At 37.8% G+C, this 19,734-nt stretch overlaps 1 long non-coding RNA gene across 1 annotated transcript in view; it reads right to left on the bottom strand.

Annotated features, from left to right (window-relative positions):
* Positions 1-2,880: 2,880 nt before the first annotated feature.
* Positions 2,881-19,734, bottom strand: part of LOC121016178 (uncharacterized) — a 366,104-nt gene continuing 349,250 nt past the window's right edge. The window contains exon 2 of the long non-coding RNA XR_005784145.1: positions 2,881-3,117. This is a non-coding gene — a long non-coding RNA (uncharacterized LOC121016178). The remainder of the gene's footprint in view (positions 3,118-19,734) is intronic.

Below are 19,734 nucleotides of genomic sequence, written 5' to 3'. Positions count from 1 at the left end.
TCTAATACTTTTAACTTTTTGTGCATTTAGGAAATAAATTGTAATATTTGGATTCTTAATTTTGTGAATAATGATGGCTCAGGTATATAATATAATAAATATCTGACTCTTTTTAAAACTGATTTTAAAAAGTCAAAGTTTTCATAATGTAGATATATTTTTTTTAATTTTTTTTCGACATTTTTTATTTATTTTTGGGACAGAGAGAGACAGAGCATGAACGGGGGAGGGGCAGAGAGAGAGGGAGACACAGAATCGGAAACAGGCTCCAGGCTCTGAGCCATCAGCCCAGAGCCCGATGCGGGGCTCGAACTCCCGGACCGCGAGATCGTGACCTGGCTGAAGTCGGACACTTAACCGACTGCGCCACCCAGGCGCCCCATAATGTAGATATATTAAATATTATTGCATTTATTTCATATAGATTTTAATTTTTAATGTTTATTTTTGAGATAGAGACAGAGTGTGAGTGGGGGAGGGGCAGAGAGAGGGGGAGACACAGAATCTGAAGCAGGCTTCAGGCTCTAAGCTGTCAGCACAGAGCCCAACGTGAGGTTCGAACTCAAAAACCATGAGATCATGACCTGAGGCGAAGTCAGACTCTTAACCGACAGAGCCACCTGGATGCCCCCAGATTTTAAATAAAATATCTTATTTTTAAAGTGGTCTTTTAAGCCTCTAAAAAGTAAATATTTTTGTGCATGATGCCTTTGGAGTATTGTCTTTGTTCTACTTTCCAAATATGCCATGTTTACCACAAAGACATAATCATGAATTCAAAATCATAAAACTGGTTCTCCTTACTTCTTACAAACAGAAAACACAGGGGGAATTCCTATTATCTAGTAGGAAAACTAGATTTTAAAATTAATCGTGCAAAGCAGTGTTTGTTTCATATCTGGACATAAATCTTTCATGGGATCATACCAAAAATCCATTATTAAAAACCAGGAGCACTTCAAGGGAGATTTTAAATGTTGAATTTATGATTGATCTATTACAAGTTTTTTAGTATTATTTGCTGTCCAACAATTCTATAGATTCTTTTGTAGGATCTTCTTTTTGCTAGAAGTGGTCTTAAAATGAGTAAATAAACCCTAACACTAGAAGGTTAAAGATTGATTGGAAACTTCAAATCATGAGCCTGTTTTAAATCAGATAAAAAGCCATTTTCCCAAATGTTGTTTTTATGTTAAGGGGTAGACCAATGGAGAGTAAAAAGTATCATTAGGTAGTGATTTTAAGTATATTTAGAAAGAACTTCATTGAAAATCTAAGGTTATCTGTATATGTGAATGCACGCACACATCCACTGCAGGAACTCTGTTTCTGCTTAAGTTTCTGTCTTTTGAAATGAATTGCTTATTTCAATTGGTTATTTTTAAGTCCATACAAATTGTGTTTCATAATACCTCCATTTCAGATAGGAGTAAAGACTCAGAAAAAAAGAACATGAAAGCAAGTGTTAATCAATTTAGAAGATTTATTTTTGAAATCAATAACCTTGAAAAAAGTCTAAATATAAGCAAAAAACGTTTACTCTCTCATTCTGTAATTAAGTAAAATGAAATCATTAGCTCTGAAACATGAAGGAACATTTAAGTCCATGTGGAAACACTATAATTGTATATTCATAAGTGTTGAATAACTATCATCTGATCAGTTGAGTTTTAAGAATTTCTCACTGAGTTAACAATCCTGAAGTAAGCAGTGTAGAAAACACAAAAAAATTTAAGTCTTCAGAAAGTGTGCCATAAACTGGAAAGACAGCAGTTTTCTACAGCAGCTCATAAAGTATTTTCACAGAGAAAATAATTTTTACCTTGTGTAAACTATGCAATTAAAAGAACTATAGCATATAAATTGCTGATAATTAATATTACTGCATACTATATATAATATAAAATACAAAATAAAATACATATAAAATATCACTATATGTAAAATAGACAAGACTTGCTAAAATGGGGCCAGCTGAAACTTAGAAACTGAGAACCAATGTGTGAGAAATGCAGTGGCCAGGTCCCAGGGAAGAGAGTTGGAGGAATCATGCAGCAGCAGGTGAGAACCATAGGTAGAGAGGTGGCTGGGTGGCTCAGTCGGTTAAACACCCGACTTCAGCTCAGGTCATGATCTCATGGTTGTGTGTTGACAGCTCAGAGCCTGGAACCTGCTTTGGATTTTGTGTTTCCCTCTCTCTCTGCCCCTCCCTCACTCACGCTCTGTGTCTCTCCCTCTCTGTCAAAAATAAACATAATAAAATAAAATAAAATAAAATAAAATAAAATAAAATAAAAACATGCAAAGGGCACAGTCTGACAGGGAAAGAAAAGTGCCAAAGGACACCTTGTAGTGGTTCTTTGGGCCTCGGAAGAAAGGAAGAATAATGCTAAAACGAACAGAAATATCTTGTTAAAAATCAGAAAGACTGAAGCAAGATCATGACTTAGGTTTATGTTAAAGGTATTCAATGTAACAAGTAAAATTGTAGGGCTGCCTATGTCTGGCCTGGAGTTCATGCTCCTCCTGAGGTAAGTAAAGCCCCTTCCTGTCAGCTTTCATAGAAAGTTACAAATGCTCACGTCCTCCACTTCTGAATGAAAAGGCTGTCTCCACACTTAGTCCTGCTCCATTTCTACCCTGTGGTATCCTCCTCACAACCACACATCAGGAAAATTTTGTCTGCACTTTATCTTCACCCATCCGAAATCCATTATTTAACTTAGTGCAAGTGGGGCTTTTCTCTTTGGCCCTCGCTTTTCACTGCAACTGCCAGGGCTGTTTGAGATTAAACCTAGTGACCGATTGTCAGTACTCCCATTATGGCCATGCTGCAGCATTGAACACTGTTAGCCACTTCCTTCATAAAACTTGACTCATGTGGTCTCTGTGATACCCCTTTTCACTACGGTCTTCATTCCCCAGCTGCTCCTTTTCCATCAGCTTCATGGGCTCCTCTTCCTCCGCCTGCTCCTTAGTTTCCCAAAATTAGATTTCTGTTCTTGTTCTCATTCTCCTGTCCCTCAGTACACTCTCCTGAGGGCATCCACACCCCCAGTCTCCACCACCATGTATATTTTGACTCCTGGAGTGATTCAGGTCCTGTGGAATCTGAAACTTAAAGAAAAGGAATACAGAAATCTAAATACAAAATTATGTTTAAAAAAGTGAACACATACTTAAACAAAAAAAATCATACTCTTTGAGAAGCTGAAAAATACCACAGCATTATAGAATCCAAAAAAGTTAACGCAGTGTCATTAATCGTCTGGCACAACTCTATAATTTACTCCATTTCTACTATTTTGTAATATTATAGACAGAATGGAAAAATAAATCAGGCTTTCATCTAACATGGTTCATCAGATATAATTTTTATTACTGATATACGGAACACAAAAAACATGAGACTTCTTACACAGATAAACTTGCTGTACGTAGTATTGCTATAAATTTGTGTCTGAAAAAGGAATTCAGACAAAATTTACCTGTTACAATTCCCTTCAAAAAAATGAGACATTTGTAATTCTGTATTTCATTATTAAACACAACCGTAAAAGAAGAGAACTTGTGTCTGACCAAGCACTAGTAAAAGCAAAATTATCCACCGGAAGTTGTACACATCTGAATGATTAGGAGAATTTCCCACAGAGCAACTTGCAATTCCACATATTCAGACTTTGTTTCTCCTCCATGACCCATATTTTTCTCTACAAGTACCTTGGGACACTTGGCCTTGTCTCTTCGCGTTGTTATGTCAGGTGAGTCAGCACATGGGGAGTAGACATGTTCTTAAAAGCCTTTCCTGAATCAGGATGGCTAGCAACTGCTCAGCTGTGCAGGGACATCCTAAGTACGTCATCCTCAACCTTTATCTTCAATACTAAAATTCTGTATCATCATCACGTCTCTGTTGGATCCCCAAAACTCACCCAACTATTGTCGAGAGGGAGAGTGTGGAGGAGGGAAGTCAGAGTGGAAAGGGATATCAGTCTTAGAAAATTGTGGTTAAAATACCTTATTTCTGCAAATTTTACAAAAACATACAGCCATGTGAGCACCAGGTGTTAAGGTACCTCCCAGAGTCATGCTAGTGAGGTGGCCTAAAGTTTACCTAATCCAGATGGACGTGCCCACCTAGCTGTTACACAAACATCTCAAGTTGTACACACTCAAAAACGATTTGGCAATCTTACCTCCATATAGCACCTCTGATATCCTCTAGTCCTCCTTCAGTTATCAGTCACCTATCCCTGAGTTGCCTAAGTCTAAATGAAAGAGAATGTCTAATTCTCCCTCAGTCTCAAATCTCAATAATCGCTACCTGATATTGATTCCACTTATTTCCATAAACACTGCCACAACCATAGTGGAGATCCTCTTCATTTCTTCCATCCTTCTAACAGTCACCGAATTGGCACCCTCTGTGCCAGTCTTACCACGATGCAATTCATTTTTACATTTTGCCAGAGAGAGAAAGCTTTCTGAGCTAAAAATTATATTAAGTCATCCTCTTAAGGACTTAAGACAAAGAGAAAGCACGAGTGGGGGTGGAGCAGAGAGAGAGCGAGGGAGAATCCTAAGCAGGCTTTGAACTTGTAGTGCAGAGCCCAACGTGGGGCTCGAACCCATGAACCGTGAGATCATGACCTGAGCCAAAGCTGGATGATTAACCGACCGAGCCACCCAGGCGCCCCAGTTTCTGCTTTTTTGTTGAGCCACACCTCTCATCTATTCAGTGTTCCTCATCTCTATACCATTCTACATTCCAATAATATTAAAATATTATAGTTGGCCACATCATTGCCAAGCATTTATACCCATTGCTCCTTCCGCCCAAAACATCACCAACTGAATAACTGGCTCCAATTCCTCTGGTGTTTTGGAACTCTTTCCAGCATGACTGCTTGGACCACTGCCACTACCCTTTATCCCTCTAACCTGGCTCGAGGCTTCCCAGATAAACCCATTCTGTGCCCTTATTAGAGTATGAAACATGTATTACAACTGGTCTCGTGTTCATATTTAAAAAAATGCATGAATTTGGTGAACAAAGCTCTGACACCTGGAGGGTGCTGCAGTGGTTTTAGGTTTGCCATATTTGTATACGATGGCCTGTTGAGATCCTGTTAAATGTTCCATGAGAGTTGATAATAATGTAAATTTCCCACTAAGGCAGAAGCTATAACTGACAGGAAAGCTGAGACTTTTTTACTCTCAAAATCATGAGAATATCTACTCTATCTTTACAGGCTTTAAATATCATCCTTCTTACTTGATCACAAATCATCTTGTTCCACACGATTAAGACCGGTTAGAGTGAAGAATCATAAAAATAAGCAAATATATACGTAAATAAGGATGACCTAAAATATCTGACAATAAGTCAGAGAAGCAAATTATTTTGCTTACAGCTTTTTCACCTTTATCTTTTGATTTCATACCGACAATCAAAATTCTTCAATTTATAGTTCCAGTTTCTTTAAAGTGAATGAGAACCTAAGGACATAATCTGAATGCAGAAATTCTTCCAGATTTTTATTTTCCAAATGTGGGAGCCCAGTCCAGTTGTGGAGTCAGCAGTCAGACTATTTATGGAAGTTGCCCACATTTTCATAACTTGGGTAAGGGGAAGAGTTCAACTATTTAGAACAAAAGGTATACCTGGTCCCCCGTGCTTTCCAAATGCCTCACCAAGTGCACTCTGGGTTATACGAGAAGAGAGATTCTCAGAGACTGGGTTTTTAAACCCAATCAGCCCCAATCCACACCTAAGAAGGAAATGTAACTCCACCGCTATTACCATATCATATAAAAGGTAACAAACTTGCTAGTTGTGACTGTGCCACAAGGCATAAAGATAATATAGAGGGACTTTACATATAGCATAGATACTTTCAAAACTACGCCCTTCCAGAGGCCTGATTATAGTCTAGCACACCAAACTTTTGCTGCTGTTTTACTCACACTTAACTGAATAACAAAATTTAGCAATTCACCTTTGTTGAGTCTTTTCAAAGCATTGGTCTGCATTGAATAAACTCTCTCTTCCTGCACTAATTTTATTTGTGTATTATTTAATTGAATCATGTATTAACAATAGTAAGTAAAGTTTACATAAAGAAATGCGGGGGAAACTTCCCTTTCAATAAACATTCAATTCTACTGGTATGAGGAAATTAGCACTGGCTATAAGAATTCAATATTGCAGAAAGCAAAGAGTATATTTAAAAAATGGAGAGTGGAACAACTCTATGAGGCCCTTCATTGGAGTTCTGTTAAGAGAATATCTAGACTGACTCATAAGATTAGTAATGTAGGAAAATCCATACTTAGTTGTCCAACTAAGTTGTCTGCCTAAGTTGTTGATGGTGTATTAAGAAAACCAGAGCTTGAGGCATCACAATCCTGGACTTTAGCTTCTACCACAAAGCTTCAATCTTCAAGATAGTATGGTATTGGCACAAAAACAGACACATAGGCCAATGGAATAGAACAGAGAACCCAGAATTGGACCCACAAGTGTATGACTAATTAATCGTTGACAAGGCAGGAAAGAGTATCCAATGGAAAAAAAGACAGTCTCTGTAGCAAATGGTGTTGGGAGAGCTGGACAGCAACATGCAGAAGAATGAAACTGAACCACTTTCTTATACCATATACAAAAATACACTCAAAATGGATGAAAGACCTAAATGTGAGACAGGAAGCCATCAAAACCCTAGAGGAGAAAACAGGCAACAACCTCTTTGACCTCAGACTCAGCCATGTCTTACTCGACACGTCTCCGGAAGCAAGGGAAATAAAAGCAAAAATGGGCTATTGGGACCTCATCAAGATAAAAAGTTTCTGCACTGCAAAGGAAACAATCAACAAAACTAAAAGGCAACCGACGGAATGGGAGAAGATATTTGCAAATGATATATCAGACAAAGGGTTAGTAGCCAAAATCTATAAAGCACTGACCAAACTCAACACCTGAAAAACAAATAATCCAGTGAAGAAACGGGCAGAAGACATGAATAGACACTTTTCCAAAGACATACAGATGGCCAACAGACACATGAAAAGATGCTCAACATTGCTCATCATAAGGGAAATACAAATCAAAACCACACTGAGATACCACCTCATACCAATTAGAGTGGCTAAAATTAACAACTCAGGAAACAACAGATGTGGAGAAACAGGAACCCTCTTGCACTATTGGGGGGAATGAAAACTGGTATAGCTGCTCTAGAAAGCTGTGGAGTTTCCTTAAAAAATTAAAAATAGATCTACCCTACAACCCAGTAATAGCACCACTAGGAATTTATTCAAAGGATACAGGAGTGCTGATTCATAGGGGCACATGTACCCCAATGTTTATAGCAGCACTTTCAACAATAGCCAAATTATGGAAAGAGCCGAAATGCCCATCAACTGATGAATGGATAAAGAAGATGTGGTTTATATATACAATGGAGTACTACTACTTGGCAATGAGAAATGAAATCTTGTCATTTGCAACATGTGGATGGAACTGGAGAGTATTATGCTAAGTGAAATAAGTCAGAGAAATACAGATATATGTTTTCACTTATATGTCGAATTTGAGACACTTTACAGAAGACCACAGGGGAAGAAAATAGGGAAAAAAAAAATAGTTTCAAACAGAGAGGGAGGCAAACCATAAGAGACTTTTAAATACAGAGAACAGGGGCGCCTGGGTGGCGCAGTCGGTTAAGCGTCCGACTTCAACCAGGTCACGATCTCGCGGTCCGTGAGTTCGAGCCCCGCATCAGGCTCTGGGCTGATGGCTCAGAGCCTGGAGCCTGTTTCCGATTCTGCGTCTCCCTCTCTCTCTGCCCCTCCCCCGTTCATGCTCTGTCTCTCTCTGTCCCAAAAATAATTGAAAAAAAATTAAAAAAAAATAAATACAGAGAACAAACTGAAGGTTGATGGTGGTGGGGAGAGAGGAAAATGGGTGATGGGCACTGAGGAGGGCACTTGTTGGGATAAGCACTGGGTGTTGTATGTAAGCGATGAATCATGGGAATCTACTCCCAAAACCAAGAGAACACTGTATACACTGTATGTTAGCTAACTTGACAATAAATTATATTTTGAAGAAAAAAAAATGAAAAAACGAATAGGGAAGAGAAAATTGGCCCATTTATTGTGAGAGCTTAAATTTCTGTGAGTTAAAAATATGATTCAAATGCAATATAAAAATAAATACACACTGACAAAACTATTTTACTTAATATAAAAGAACCAGCAAGATAGTAAGCTTGTTTCAAAGCAGATGAGTGAGATTGAACTACTTATAGCCAATTGAAGATACTAAAACATAATTACAAAGCTGTATATGAAACCAGCTAATAGCCTAGAGAGTAATACAGCCATGATCTTAGGATATCTTTTCTACCAGACACAAATCTATTGTTCCTCCAATGGGCAAAGGTCACTTGCAACTTATCAGTCCAAAAGTTATCATCTACCTTCATGGAGTCTGAATCCTGATCAGTTGTAAATAGTAAATCAAACAATGGTTCATTCCCATAGAGCAGGAGTTGGCAAATATTTTCTGTAAAGCACCAGGTAGTAAATATTTTAGTATTTATGGGCCACATGGTCTCTGTCACATACTAATATTTGTTTCATTTTTTAATAACTCATTAGAAATGTAAAATCCATACTTAGCTCAAGGGCTGAACAAACACAGGCCCTGTGCCAGATGTCACCTGTGGGCCATAATTTGTCAAACCACTGCCCTAGGCAATAAAATAATCCTTGGAGGAACCTGTTGCACAAGGCTCTAGCATGACACTGAAAAAACTGTGGTCTTCACTTGCCTTTTCCCCAGATTTTGGGTAATTTTTTAACCATACAAATAAGGAAGCAGAAGCAGAGAGTAAATTGGCTCAAAATTCTAAAGAAGATGCATAACTGGGACTTGAGTTTGACTTCAATGCCTTGTTCTCTCATCTCTTTTAATCACATATATGCATACAGACACACACACAAGCAGTTGTTACACAATTTTTGTGAATTTTTTTAAAAGATTTTATTTTACTTATTCCTTTTATATTGTGATACATAAGATATGTCACAAGAAATCCAGTCAACACTGTTTTCCATATTGCTATGTTGGGTAATTGTAATCATAGCCCGTTCTACCTGCAAAAAAGTCAGTGAGAGTTGAGAAGTAAAAGAGAGAGAAGAACCTAGAAGGAAGGAGTGAAAGAAAATGAGGGAACTCTGACTAGTAAGGGCAATAAAGGTGTTTATCACTTCAAGAGAGTTGTCAGGGTCCAGTAGGGAAAATAAAAACCATTCTGGGTATGTTAAAGAGAGGACATTTAATACATGTAATTAATTATAGAAGTTATGGGTGAGGGCACCTGAGCGGCTCAGTTAAGCATCCAACTTTGGCTCAGGTCATGGTCTCGCAGTTCATGAGTTCGAGCCCCATGTTGGGTGAGATCAAGCCCACTTCAGGTGGGCTCAAGTCTTGCTTCGGGATTCTCTCTCTCCTTCTCTCTCTGCCCTCGGTTTGTTCTCTCTCTCTCTCTCTCTCTGTTTTAAAAATAATAAAAAAACAGAAGTTATGGGTGAGCTGAATAGCTAAAAAAACGGGGGGGGAGGGGCTGGTGATGAAATGCAGAGATTAACACCAGCAGAAAGCCACTGTCAATTTTAGGGCTAACAGTACACCAAGAGGAGGGGGGTGTTAACGGACCTCAAAAGCCAGAAGTGTCTGTTGTGGCCAGAAGACCATGGTGAGAGTTGACTGGGAGAAGTTGGAAACACAGAAGGAAGGCTAAGTTTAGAGGTGTGGAGAAGACACAGTCCCTGTTGGGGATAACACCCAGGACAAAGAGGAGGGAAAAACACCATGGATTCTCTCTTCCCAACTCCATTCATCAATACTTGTCTACGGTTCCCATGAATCAACCCACTAAGCTTAAAAAAAAAAAAAATGTAAGGAAAAGAGGAAAGGAAAAGTAAATATGGAAAAAGAAGTAGGGAAGAAACAAGAACCAAAGAGAAATCAAGAGAGAAGGAAGTACAGTGCACAATACAGCATATTGATTATCAAGACTAAGCTTTCATTTCTGCACAATGATAGTCGCCATTTCCTGATAAAGCACCCAAGTTAATTTATGAAAGGGAATGTTTAAAAAGCGGGAACAACTATGAAATATACATAACTCCCTAACCTCAAGCATATTTACCACTATTAACATTATAATTGTCAGACACCAACTATTTTAAAAATCTGTTAAATTTACATAATGAAAAAGAACACTCTTACCTCACTGAATTTGCACTTTTCTGATAATTTTAAATCCTAAATATAACAACATATTATTATGCTGAATTACTTTTATTAAATCTGCATTATGAAATAAAAAATATTTAAGTGCTTAATGAAAATTTCTATTTTGTGAAATATATGTATTATTTGAAACTCTATTTGATTTATTTAAACCTGCTGTTTCAGGGTGCCCAGATGGTTCAATCGGTTTAGCATCTGATTCTTGATTTCAGCTCAGGTCATGATCTCAAGGTTCATGGGAATGAGTCATGGGCCAGGCCCTGTGCTGACAGCTCAGAGCCTGGAGCCAGCTTGGGATTGTCTCTCCCCCTCTCTCTCTGCCCCTGCCCCATTCATGCTTCATGCTTATTCTCTCTCTCTCTCTCTCTCTCTCTCTCTCTCTCTCTCTTTCTCTTTCTCCCCCCCTTCAAAATAAATATTTATAAAAATAAATAAAACTTGTTTAAATTAGGCTGCTTACAATTTTTTAGAATGCTACCAAAATTATAAACAATTGTAATGTTCCATGAATTTAAAATAGTATTTCGTGGCAATTAGACATTTACAGGTTTTAAAATACAACCATATGGGGCGCCTGGGTGGCGCAGTCGGTTAAGCATCCGACTTCAGCCAGGTCACGATCTCGCGGTCCGTGAGTTCGAGCCCCGCGTCAGGCTCTGGGCTGATGGCTCAGAGCCTGGAGCCTGTTTCCGATTCTGTGTCTCCCTCTCTCTCTGCCCCTCCCCCGTTCATGCTCTGTCTCTCTCTGTCCCAAAAATAAATAAACGTTGAAAAAAAATTTAAAAAAAATAAATAAATAAAATACAACCATATGTAAATATGAACAAGTTGTAAACATTTGTATTAAGCCTGAATATTTCAGAAACTTGCCTTGAGAAAAATACGATTTCCTGGGGACACGAAATATCAGAAAATAATTGAGGAACATTATGAAAAAAGTTTTTCTTCTAAATTTCAACAGTTCTTATTTTTTAATGTGGTTACTTTGAAATGTCAATTACATTATATATCTGTTGATCAGCGACCGTATTTCTCAGAAAGCTGGCAATTTTCCAGCCTTGCTAATTCTTCAGTGTTCCATGGCAGCTAGTTCAGATCTGTCTTGTTCTTCACAAATATCATCTCCTGTCACTTCCCACATTAGTCTTTCATGGCTGAGGCACCTGGATGGCTCAGTTTAAGTATCCGACTTCAGCTCAGGTAATGATCTCTCAACTCATGGGTTCAAGCCCTGCATCTGGCTCGTGCTGGCAAGGCGGAGCCTGCTTGGAATTCTCTGTCTCCCCAGCTCTCTCTGCCCTTCCCGCACTTGTGCTTTCTCTCTCAAAATGAATAAACAAAACTTAAAAAAAAAAAAAAAAAAAGGTCTCTTTTATGGTTTGTTTCCCTCTCTCTCTCTTTTTTTTTTCTTTCTCCTATGTTCATCTGATTTGTTTCTTAAATTCCACATATGAGTGAAATCATAGGGTATTTGTCTTTCTCTGACTGACTTATGTCACTTAGCATAATACTCTCTGGCTCCATCCACTTCATTGTGAATGGCTGAAAAAATTTAATGTGAAACTTTTAAGATTACTTTTCTCCCAAGAATAAAATGTTAAGCTTAGAAAAGTTGTAACTTTTCCACAAAACATGCAGTGCACTGGCTGTCAAGAGCAACACAATACATTATGCAAATGTAATTTTACCCTCACCGTAACACTGAATAAATGCACATACCATATCATAATGAAACATGTCTTCTTAGTATTATTCTAAACTTACCATACAACAACTCAGCTATCAGTAAAGGGTTAGTCAGTATATGCTACAAGTATTTGTCAAAACCGAATCTATAATTAATTCTATATCATAAATCTTAAAATAATACCTTACTCTTCTCACTTTGTTATTTTTTATTAAGATTTTTAATGTCTATTTTTGAGAGAGAGAGACAGACAGAGACAGAAACAGAGCTTGAGCAGGAGAGGAGCAGAGAGAGACAGACACAGAATCTGAAGGAGGCTCCGGGCTCTGAGCTGTCAGCACAGAGCTGGACGTGGGGCTCAAACCCACAAGCCACAAGATCATGATCTGAGCCAGATGCTTAACTGACTGAGCCACCAACAGGTGTCCCTGTTATTTTTTTGAAGCTTATTTGTTTATTTTGAGAAAGGGAGAGAATATGAGATACTATCTCCTATCTTCCCAAGTAAGCGAGAATAGGGGCACCTGGGTGGCTCAATCAGTTAAAGCGTCTACTCTTGATTTCTGCTCAAGTTCATGGGATCGAGCCCCACATTGGGCTCTGTGCTGACAGCGAGGAGCCTGCTTGGAATTCTCTTTCTCCCTCTCTCTCTCTGCCCCTCCCTGGCTCATGCTCACCTGTTCTCTCTCTCTCTCAAAATAAATACATAAAAATTTTTAAAAAGATATGAGATGTTATATTACTTTTAATTAAGTCAGCCTACTAAAATTTCATAGATGCTAGCAGAAGACACAAGACTCATGAATCTGAGACCATAAATGTTATTATTCATAGCCATAGCAGTAAGCCGGATTATCAGCATTTTTGTGTCCCACCTCCCACAGGGCAATGTGCAAAGGGACATGTGACACCTGCCTGCTCAGTGGTTTGTTACAATAGAGAAATCCTGAGTATAGGGAATCTGAATCTTTTATAGAAGGCGGTAACTATGCCTATCCTTTGTTCTGAAGAGACACTATTTTCCAAGGCTGTTTGCTGCACAAACATCTTTGAAAAACTATACCAGAGCAAAAGTCTTGGTCAGTGCCTCTGCTTTTAACTTGGGCAGAAATGTGAGAAGATCATGGAGAACTGTCTCCCAACAACCACCCAAAGACCAGAAAATAATGAGTCTTGTTATAAGGAATATGGGGGAAATGCTCAGACATTTTCATTCTATTGACTGTGAGGATAGAGATGCATTTGAACTTTCAGGAAGCCATTCCCTGAGGGCAGGAGATAATAATCAACAGAGAAAAGGTAACAGTCATCTTTTGCTAGAGAAAAAATACATCAAAGTACATTACTTTGTATGAGATGAGATTTTTCTCTCCTTGGAAGCTCTTCAACAAGCTGCCTACAAATGGATAAGAGATATGCCTAGAAAAAGAGGCCTATATTTTTTAAAGATGGTAATACTTTGAGTTAACAGATTGCATTTAAAATAAGTGTCACAAGTGAGATGACTCAACTGAAACTTCACTGCTCCCAGATCTGCTGTTTGCTGTCTTCTAAAAAGAAGTCATCATTTCAAATCCTAAATTTACCATATATAGATTTAGTTGTGTCACACCTTGTGGCTCCATATTGTGGTTATGCAATATTGCAGCTGAGCAATGTTGCCCGCTCGGAAGTCAGCTTCATTTACTGTGTCACTTTAGTCCTGAAAGCCCTGTGCAGTAGACACCAATCCATTTCCATTTCTGTTGAAATCAATTTGTGTGAATTGGGAGTCATACTAAATTCTGGTGTTACACACGTTTTAAAAATAATTAAACACAGTTCCCACCATGAGTGGCACAGGACAGCTCCTTACCAATTCACTTTTTATCAAATACAAAGATATAACTTAGGCATGCATTAAATCAACTACAGTAAAACAATTTAAGGAAAAACGGCATTAAAACAATGAGTGACAATCATCGAGTTTTCTTTTTTTGAGGGTTGGTGATCTAATTTTTAAAATTTATGATCTATTTATGCCAATTCCGTCAAAAAATCTCTACAAAATAGGGAAATGTCTTAAGTAACTTGATATCCTGTGTTACACAGTATAGATGTCTAAGACTGTGCACCATATTGCTCAACAATACTTTTTTTTTTTTTTAATTTTTTTTTCAACGTTTATTTATTTTTGGGACAGAGAGAGACAGAGCATGAACGGGGGAGGGGCAGAGAGAGAGGGAGACACAGAATCGGAAACAGGCTCCAGGCTCTGAGCCATCAGCCCAGAGCCTGACGCGGGGCTCGAACTCACGGACCGCGAGATCGTGACCTGGCTGAAGTCGGAGGCTTAACCGACTGGGCCACCCAGGCGCCCCAACAATACTTTTTTTTAATTCATTTAATTTTGCCTATTATTTTGTTCTTAATTTCTTCCTGCAGAGTTTTTACTTTCACCTACCTAATCTGTTGTTGGAAGTAAGAATAATCCAAGTTGACCAGATAATGGAAAAAGCAGTTACTGTCCCAATCCCTCGTGGCCTCACCCATCCAATCTATCCGTCTGTCCATCTACCCTTTTATCCAGTCATCTATGTAATCCTTTAATTAATACAGCAAATAATTAACTGTTGAGTTGCTTCATAACCGTGGCTGATAGAAAAATGAATGAGAAGCAAAGACTTCTCTCAATGGGTTAAATAATATGTTACTTTCACTGATCAAGTTATAGGACAATTACAACAAGAACACAATGATAGAAGGTCCTGTATATGAGTCAGACGAGATGAAGCAGAGACTTTAAGGAAGAAAAAGAGTGTATGTGTATGAATGTGTGTCTGTTTGCCAGTTTGGAACAGAGCCTCAGAAGAAATCTAAGGAATAAGTTAGGTTTAAACCAATCCTCAAATCTTACCAGAGAGGGTGATAACATATGTAATGTCATTGGAGAAAAAGAGAGGCGGGGGGGGGGGGGCGTTAGAGAGAGATAGAGACAGACAGACAGACAGAGAAAGAGAGAGAGAGAGAACTACAACTTTAGAAAACTTCAATGCCCACCCAGCTTCATTCTGGTCCTGTATCTATTAGAATTCATTGGTCTCCTCATTTCTGTAGCCAATTGTGAAAGTCGATATATACAGCGTCCCTAGAAATTCTACCACTCCTCTCCCCAGTCAACACCTAAAAAGCTAAGATTGTAGGTGTCCACACAAAAGAGGAATAGAACTTTTCCTCTTGGCTTGGCTTTGTTGCCTGATGATGTGCCACAAGTTAGAGGCGTTGATTCTCTCATTACAGAAATCTTTGTTGAACACTTACCATGAGGTATGTAATGCACCAGTTTCTAGAGATACAAAAATGAATAGATTAGATACCTCCCTCTTTGGAAAATACAATTTAGCAGCAAAGAGAAAGCAAAGTAAATCCAATAATAGTTTTTGTTCAAGGGAAAGGACAGTGTTCATGAAAGAATATATCAAAGTCTGACAGGGACAAAAGCTCAGATAAAGCTTTCCAAAAGGTGTCTTATATTCCGTACGTTGGAGTGAGAACTAAGCTATGGAAGAAGTTTAACGAAGTAACAAAATCAAAACTTTGTTTTAGAAAGATAAATGTCTGTAGTGTCGAAATGCCTTGGAAATGAGCAAAATTTCTGCTTCGAAATGTTAAATGTTTATGTATAATCTTGTAAATTCAGGAATGTTTATCAAAATAGTCTATTTATTCCGCCTCCTTTCCACATGCAAGTTATCAGCAACTTCAGGTCAAGAAGCTTTCTTTTCACAAAGCAGTGGGACAGTGCTTCATACACAGTAAACACTTTTTAAATACTCTTATAATGTCTAATTTAGAACCAGAAAATACAACGAACTGAAGCTGGAAGTGTCTGTGTGCTCCCTGTATAGAGAAGCTGATCCAAACCCTGAAAGTGGTTACAAATGTGGTAGGCATGATTATAAACACCTCCATTGCATAAACCTTTCTTGCTCTGCATGCCACTGAATTAAAAAATTATATCAAAGTTTGATTAAAGCTCTGTGACCGGTTCTTTGAAAATAGCAACTAGCCTCTCTGTTGCCTAGTTCCTTGGTCTACACCCATGTAGTGGGTTCACGGGTCAGGAACAAAACTAACATTTTCCCTAAACTCTTCCTTGAACCTCTCTAGCTAATCTCCAGAGGAAATTCCCAGTGGGACCCATAATGGTATGTTGGAATGAGATCACCTTTCTACCTGATCATTTCACATCAAAATTCATTCCATTAGGGGGAAAAATTCACCACTAAACTTTCATCCAGTTCAAAGTCTAAATATGGGAGGAAGTGAAAGAGCACCGTGGTGGAAAATCAACTGCTTGCTGCTAATTAGGTGCTTCCGCAATCCCCCAAGGAAGGCCTGCTAGCCAATTAAGCTTAATTGCTCAGTGCCAGGGCCTAGGGGTCTGGCCCATCCAGAACTCACAACTGTAGCTGTAGGGACTTCTTCACCCAGAGCAGGGTTTCAACCCCTTGCTTCTCAAACTAATCTCGGTGACACTTTATCTTAATGCACTCAAGCCGAGGAAGAGGGCATATCCTACCTTTAGAATGTTGCCCATTATTTAAGATTGATTTCCAATTAGTTTTCTTTTTATGAACTTCAACATATTCCCTACTAAGTTTTTGCTACTTAACTTGGTTTATAATAATCAAGAGAAGTGCTGGAGAAAAATTCCCCTGTGGGGAAATAGGAGTGTAAAATTATCATTATGAAACACAAAACACACAATTTAATAAAAATGAGAACTCATTAAGTTATATATTTCTCTAATTTCACAAACAAAAAAATTAAACTTGCCTCTAATTTAGAAAATATTCCCAAAATTGTCAGTTATAGGAATGATGAACAGATTTCATATATCCACCTTTGTAAAGATATCATTTTCTGATATTATTCTTTCTCTAAAGCTTTTTTTTCAGGATCTTGATAACTAAGATTTTTCAGGATATATTCTCCATCTAACATTGACAGGAGTAAAATCACAAACCTGTGCCTGACTCATTCTCTTTTCAGATTTATTTTTATAAATAAGTAAGTTGCTATGCCTCCTAGTCACCATGACAGCTTTCTGCAATGCCTGAAAACTCACCCTTTCACACTGACACTCCTGTCCTACTCAGATTCCACTATTTGCATTTAAAATGAACGAATGCTGAATTAAATTCTCATTCAAGGCCTTTCTGCAAATGGGTTTGTATGAGGTTGCTGTTGGAGAGTGAATAATTTCCATACGGCATTCATTAGTCATAGAAATAAGCAAAGGGGATTTATAGGAAATGATTGAATTTGGAAGCTAATTTTTTTCTTTCTGGTGGCATTATCGATTTCTTGACTTCCTTCCATTTTTCTTTAGTTCTAAAAGCACAAATGATAGGCAAGAAATTTACTAAAAATACCATCTTCCAAGAAAAATTTGTGTATGGATTAGGACAAGAAGTGTGTATGTATATAAGAGAAATCTAGAAGAAGAAAAAAAAAGAAATAACAATGCCTACATAGGGAGGAAGGATGAAAAAAAGAAGAGACCAAAAAAGAGAAGGTCACATTACATAAGTCCTATGCCAATTATGATTATAAAGAGTATAATGGGTTTTATTTTGCAATATTTTGATGCAAGTGTCACTACAATCTAGTTACACATCATATTCATGCATACTATATCTTGACAGTTTGCTCTGTCATGGCCAAGTGGTCCTAAGGTTTTTGATTTTCTAAAACTCTGTGGGAGAAGCTGAGGCTCACTCAGCACACAACTCCTGATTTCAGCCCAGATCATGATCTCATGGTCACGAGAGATTGGTCATGAGAGATCAAGCCCCAAGACAGGATCTGCACTAAGCGTGAAGCCTGCCCTCTCCCTCTCTCTCTGCCCCTGCCTCTCTCTCTCTCTCTCTCTCTCTCTCTCTCAAAATAAATAAATAAACATTGAAAAAAACCTGTGTGAATGTGCAAAATGAGAAAAGTAGCCAGAAAAGGAAATGACATCATGGAAATTATTTAAAATTGGATCTTTCCAAGCTCTAGTCTAATTGAATAAATATAAGTAAATATATTTTAAATATATATATTATATAAAATATATATTTGTTTTATAATATATATAAAGATATTTATTTAATATAAGTTATATGTTAAATATATATTTAAATGTAAATATACTTTACATTGTAGGTAAATTCATGGGACAATTTGGAAAAGAGTTTTAAAATAAACACATATGAAAAATTCTTTCTACTAAGCAATTAATCATGTTAGAAAGTTTCAAAAATGTTGAACAAAGTACAGAGGAGACTAAATACTTTCATAATTCCATCAGATGGTGTATTAGTCTGCTAGCACGGCCATAAAACAATGGACCACAAACTGGGTGCATTAAAAGAGAAATGTATTGCCTTACACTTCTGGAGGCTAGAAGTCTGAAATTATGGTATAGACAGGATTAGTTCTTTCTAAGTCTCTCCTTGGCTCGTAGATGGCCATGTTTAGGTTCATGTGGAATTCTTTCTGTGTCCAAATTTCCCTTCTTTTATAAAAACACCAGTTATCTTGGATTAGAAACCCACCCTACTAATTATGACCTTATTTTAACCAAATGCATCTGCAACAATCCTACCTCCAAATAAGGTCACATTCTGAGATACTGAGGGTTAGGACTTCAACTTATGGAATTTGGTGGGGATACACAATTCAACCTATAACAGGTATGGCCCTCTAAATAACCGAATAAATATGTATTTTATACTTCACATAATACTAAATAGCCAAAAACAAAATTTTAAATGATATACAAATAAAATAAATTTAAATTAACACTAATTTATCATAATAGAAGTGCCATTTGCTGCAGCCATATCGCACTTCAGAAGATGAATGTGCTTTGTAAAGCTGTAGTATTAGTTCTTTTGATTTCAATATGTGCCATGGATAATTCCATTTTTCCACTAACTTCTTCTATTTGAACCTCCAAAACAGAAGTGGTCTCAGTAGTACATGGCTTCCCCTTTTTGGACATCTGGTATGTTAGAATTAAGAGACAGTATTATCTCTTGCTCCGAATCTCGTTTGAGTTATCAATATAATATGGTATCAAATATATCAAAATCGTATTTCTCTCATTACATAATCCACTCATTCGTTCCTTTGCCCTCAACTACTATTCCTACTTTTCTTCATTTATGCTCCAACTTTTCCACTTTTGGAAGGGACATTAGGTTCAGCCACTGTGCTGGTCTAGATTGCTAGTCTAGTAAATACCTTCAGTCCCCTTCCATTCATGTTAGGGTAAGGTCACATGGGTACAGAACTGGTGGGCTCTCTTGACCAGCAGGCATTACTGTTGTAGTCACTGTTAGTCCCACTTTTGCCAGATGGGTAAGGCAGAGCCCACCCCCTCAGGCCCTTAGGAATTCTGACATAAAAGTTTAAAAATATCATTAGACTGTCTTGTTTGGGAGTCATCCCTGTTCCCAACACTTATTTTGGAAGCCCTGGTCCTCACTGCATGAGGAGGAAAAAGAAAACTGAGTGATATGGGAAGGAAGGAAGGAAGGAAGGAAGGAAGGAAGGAAGGGAAAGAAAGAAAAAATAAAAAGAAAGAGAAAGAAAGAAAAGAAAAGAAAGAAAAGAAACAAAGAAGGAAAGAAAAAGAAAAAAGGAAAAAGGGAGGGAGGAAGGAAGGGAGAGAGAGAGAGAGAGAGAGAGA

Source organism: Herpailurus yagouaroundi, unplaced genomic scaffold, assembly GCF_014898765.1.
Source record: "Herpailurus yagouaroundi ecotype Mexico unplaced genomic scaffold, PumYag 209, whole genome shotgun sequence".
Lineage (NCBI taxonomy): Eukaryota > Metazoa > Chordata > Mammalia > Carnivora > Felidae > Herpailurus > Herpailurus yagouaroundi.
Note: the sequence above shows the minus strand (reverse complement) of the source record. Positions and strands in the feature narration are given on the sequence as shown.